The 5,213-nt window shown below is 41.0% G+C and overlaps 1 non-coding gene across 1 annotated transcript; it reads left to right on the top strand.

The window, feature by feature from the left end:
* The first annotated feature begins 4,630 nt into the window (after positions 1-4,630).
* On the top strand, positions 4,631-4,734 carry LOC127742653 (small nucleolar RNA R71). Its single transcript, XR_008004009.1, has one exon. It is a non-coding gene; the product is annotated as a small nucleolar RNA R71 (small nucleolar RNA).
* Positions 4,735-5,213: the final 479 nt, after the last annotated feature.

The raw sequence follows: 5,213 nt of genomic DNA, 5'->3' as shown, positions 1-5,213 counted from the left end.
TATGTTGATTCTTGAACACAGCTACTTATGAGTCTTGGCCGTGACCCTAAGCATCTTGTTTTCCAATATTACCACCGGATACATAAATGCCACAGACACATAACTGGGTGAACCTTTTTAGATTGTGACTCAGCTTTGCTAGAGTTCCTAGTTAGAGGTGTCAAGAGTTCTTAAGCACAGTCTTTTTTGCTTTGGATCACGACTTTAACCACCCAGTCTCAAGCTTTTTACTTGGACCTTCATGACACAAGCACATGGTTAGGGACAGCTTGATTTAGCCGCTTAGGCCAGGATTTTATTCCTTTGGGCCCTCCTATCCATTAATGCTCAAAGCCTTGGATCTTTCTTACCCTTGCCTTTTGGTTTAAAGGGCTACTGACTTTTTCTGCTTACTTTTTCTTTTCTTTTTTTTTGCCACTTTTTTTTCGCAAGCTTTTTTTTTTCACTACTTTTTCTTGCTTCAAGAATCAATTTTATGATTTTTCAGATCATCAATAGCATTTTTCTTTGTTCATTATTCTTTCAAGAGCCAACAATTTTAACATTCATAAACTTCACTATAAAAAATATGCATTGTTTAAGCATTCATTCAGAAAACAAAAAGTATTACCACCACATCAAAATAATTAAACTAATTTCAAGATAAAATTCAAAATTCATGTCCTTCTTGTTCTTTTGTAATTAGGAACATTTTTCACTTAAGAAAGGTGAAGGATTCATAGGACATTCATAGCTTCAAGGCATAGACACTAGACACTAATGATCATGTTATAAAGGCACAAACATAGACAAAACATAAAGCATAGGAAACCAAAAAATAGAAAATTAAGAACAAGGAAATTAAAGAACAGATCCACCTTAGTGATGGCGGCTAGTTCTTCCTCTTGAAGATCCTATGGAGTGCTTAAGCTCCTCAATATCTCTTCCTTGCCTTTGTTGCTCCTCCCTCATGGCTCTTTGGTCCTCTCTTATTTCATGGAGGATAATGGAGTGCTCTTGGTGCTCCACCCTTAGTTGCTCCATATTAGAACTCAAATCCCCTAAAGAGGTGTTGAGTTGCTCCCAATAGTTGTGTGGAGAAAAATGCATCCCTTGAGTCATCTCAGGGAATTCTTGATGAGGGACTTTCTCATGCTCTTGTTGAGGTCCATGAGTGGGATCTCTTGTTTGCTCTATCCTCTTTTTAGTGATGGGCTTGTCCTCTTCAATGAGGATGTCTTCCTCTATGACAATTCCGGCTAAATTGCATAGGTGACAGATGAGATGAGGAAAGGCTAATCTTGCCAAAGTGGAGGGCTTGTCAACCACCTTGTATAGTTCTAGAGGTATGATCTCATGAACTTCCACTTTCTCTCCAATCATGATACTATGAATCATGATAGCCTGATCCACAGTTACTTCAGATCTGTTGCTAGTAGGAATGATAGAGCGTTGGATGAACTCCAACCATCCTCTAGCCACAGGCTTAAGGTCCGGCCTTCTCAGTTGAACCGGCTTGTCTTTGGAGTCTCTCTTCCATTAAGCTCCTTCCACACAAATGTCCTTGAAGACTTGGTCCAACCTTTGATCAAAGTTGACTCTCTTAGTGAAAGGATGAGAATCTCCACTCATGATTGGCAAGTTGAACGCCAATCTCACATTATCCAGACTAAAATCTAAGTATTTTCCCCGGACCATTGTGAGCCAATTCTTCGGGTCTTGGTTCATACTTTGGTCATGGTTCTTAGTGATCCATGTATTAGCATAGAACTCTTAAACCATTAGGATTCTGACTTGTTGAATGGGATTGGTGAGAGCTTCCCATCCTCTTCTCCTAATTTCATGTCGGATCTCTGGATATTCGCTCCTTTTGAGCTTGAAGGGGACCTCGGGGATCACCTTTTTCTTGGCCACAACTTTATAGAAGTGGTCTTGATGGACCTTTGAGATGAATCTCTCCATCTCCCATGACTCGGAGGTGGAAGCAATTGCCTTCCCTTTCCTCTTTCTAGAGGTTTCTCCAGTCTTAGGTGCCATTAATGGTTATGGAAAAATAAAATGTAGCGCTTTTTCCACACCAAACTTAAAAGGTTTGCTCGTCCTCGAGCAAAAGAAGAAAGAAGAGAGTAGAAAAAGAAGAGAAGTGGGAGATAGAGGCTTGAGAGGGTTCGGCCAAGGGGGGTTTTGAGTATATGTGATGTGTGAAAATGAAGGAGGAAGGAGGGGTATTTATAGGGTAAGAGAGGGAGTTGGTTCGTGTGAGAAGGGGTAGGTTTGGGAGGGAAATGGTTTGAATTTGAGTGGGTGGGGGTAGGTGGATTGTATGATGGGTGTTTGGGAATTAAGGGATGGATGTGAGTGGTGAAAAGAATATGGGTAGAGTGTTATAGAGAGGTGTGAAGAGGAGAGAGAGTTAGGTGGGATAGGTAGGGATCATGTGGGGTCCACATATCCTAAGGTGTCAAGGATTTTTCACCCTGCACCTCCTTGGCGTTAAAACGCCCTCTATGTGGCATTTCTGGCATTTAAACACCAGTCTGCTGCCCTTTTCTAGTTTTAAACACTAGTTTGTTGCCCTATTTTGGCTTTTAAACGCCAGTCTGCATGCCAGTTTTGGCGTTTAACGCTCAGAATGGTGCCAGATGGGCATTTAAACGCCCATTTTTCTTCCTTTACTGGTGTTTAATCGCCAATTTGCCTGTCAGTTCTGGTGTTTAACGCCCAGAATGGTGCCAGGCTGGGTGTTTACATGCCCATTTTGGTATCCTTACTGGCGTTTAAATGCCAGTAGGCTCGTCCTCCAGGGTGTGCTATTTTTTATGCTGTTTTTATTTTACTTTAATTTTTGCAATTGTTTTTGTGACTCCACATGATCATCATCCTAAGAAAACATAAAATAACAATGGAAAACAGAATGAAAGAGTAATTAATATAGATAAATAAAATTGGGTTGCCTCCCAATAAGCGCTTCTTTAATGTCAATAGCTTGACATGAAGCTCTTACAAAGCTTTACATATGCTCAGAGCATAATTGTGGCCTCCCAACACCAAACTTAGAAGTTGGATGTGGGGGCTTTGCTTGACTCTGCATGGAGAGAGTTGGATGAAGCTGTTCGTGCTTCTTCTCCATGTTTACAGAGGAAGATCCTTGAGCCTTAAACAAAAGGTAGTCCTCATTCAACTGAAGGACTAACTCTCCTCTGTCCACATTAATTACAGCCTTTGATGTGGCTAGGAAGGGTCTTCCAAGGATGATGGATTCATCCTCATCCTTCCCAGTGTCTAGGATTATGAAGTCAACAGGGATGTAAAGGCCTTCAACCTTCACTAAGATATCCTCTACAAGTCCATAAGCCTATTTCTTTGATTTGTCTGCCATTTCTAGTGAGATTCTTGCAGCTTGTACCTCAAAGATCCCTAGTTTCTCCATTACAGAGAGTGGCATGAGGTTTACACTTGACCCCAGGTCACACAGAGCCTTCTCAAAGGTCATGGTGCCAATAGTGCAAGGTATTAAGAACCTTCCGAGATCCGATTTCTTTTGAGGTATCTTCAGCTGAACCAAGGCGTTTAGTTCATTAATGAGCAATGGAGGTTCATCCTCCCAAGTCTCATTACCAAATAACTTGGCATTCAGCTTTATGATTGCTCCTAAATACTGAGCAATTTTCTCTTCAGTAATAACTTCATCTTCTTCAGAGGAAGAATACTCATCAGAGCTCATGAATGGTAATAAAAAGTTTAGTGAAATCTCTATGATATCTAGATGAGCCTTAGATTCCCTTGGTTCCCCATGAGGGAACTCTCTAGTGGTCAGTGGACGTCCCATGAGGTCTTCCTCACTGGGAATCACTGCCTTTCCCTCCTTTACAGGTTCGACCATGTTGACGTGTAGATGGCCTTGCACTCTCTTTTTGGATTCTCTTTTGTGTTGCTTGGGAGAGTACTAGGAGGAGTTTTAGTAACTCTTTTACTCAGCTGACCCATTTGTGCCTCCAAATTTCTTATGGAGGACTGTGCCTCAGTCATGAAACTGAGAGTGACCTTAGATATATCAGAGACTATGTTTGCTAAGCCAGAGAGGCTTTGCTCAGAATTCTCTGTCTGTTGCTGAGAAGATGATGGAAAAGGTTTGCTATTGCCAAGCCTATTTCTCCCACCATTATTGTTATTGAAGCCTTGTTGAGGCCTCTGTTGATCTTTCCATGAGAAATTTGGATGATTTCTCCATGAAGGATTATAGGTGTTCCCATAGGATTCTCCCATGTAATTCACTTCTTCCATTGTAGGATTCTTAAGGTCATAAGCTTCTCCTTCAGAGGAGGCTTCTTTAGTACTATCGGATGCAGCTTGCAATCCAGTCGGATTCTGAGAAATCATATTGACTTGCTGAGTCAATATTTTGTTCTGAGTCAATATGGCATTCAGAGTATCAATCTCAAGAACTCCTTTCTTCTGAGTTATCCCATTATTCACAGGATTTCTTTCAGAAGTGTACATGAACTGGTTATTTGCAAGCATCTCAATAAGTTCCTGGGCTTCTGCAGGCATTTTTAGATGAAGGGATCCACCAGCAGAATGATCTAGTAACATCTTTTACATTTAAGATAGACCATCATAGAATATACATATGATGCTCCATTCTGGAAACATGTCAGAAGGACACCTTTTGGTTAATTGCTTGTATCTTTCCCAAGCTTCATAGAGGGATTCACCTTCCTTCTGTCTGAAGGTCTGGACGTCTACTCTGAGCTTACTCATCTTTTGAGGTGGAAAGAATTTGGTCAAGAAAGCATTGACCAGCTTGTCCCAAGTGTTCAGGCTTTCTCTAGGTTTGTGAGTCCAACCATGTTCTAGCTCTATCTCTTACAGCAAAGGGGAAAAGCATAAGTCTGTAGCCTTGGAATTAACCCCAATGGTCTTAACAATATCACAGATCTACAAGAATTTAGATAAAAACTGATGAAGATCTTCTGATGGAAGTCCATGAAACTTGCAGTTCTGCTGCATTAGAGAAACTAATTGAGGCTTAAGCTCAAAGTTGTTTGCTCCAATGGCAGGAATTGAGATGCTTCTTCCATAGAAGTTGGAAGTTGGTGCAGCATAGTCACCAAGCATCTTCCTTGCATCTCTGGCATTGTTGTTATTTTTGACTACCATGTCTTCTTCTTTTTCAAAAATTTCTGTCAGGTCCTCTCCAGAAAGTTGTGCTTTAGCTTCTCTTAGCTTCCTCT

This window comes from Arachis duranensis, chromosome 1 (assembly GCF_000817695.3).
Source record: "Arachis duranensis cultivar V14167 chromosome 1, aradu.V14167.gnm2.J7QH, whole genome shotgun sequence".
Classification (NCBI taxonomy): Eukaryota; Viridiplantae; Streptophyta; class Magnoliopsida; order Fabales; family Fabaceae; genus Arachis; species Arachis duranensis.
This window is presented reverse-complemented; position numbering and strand designations above follow the sequence as displayed.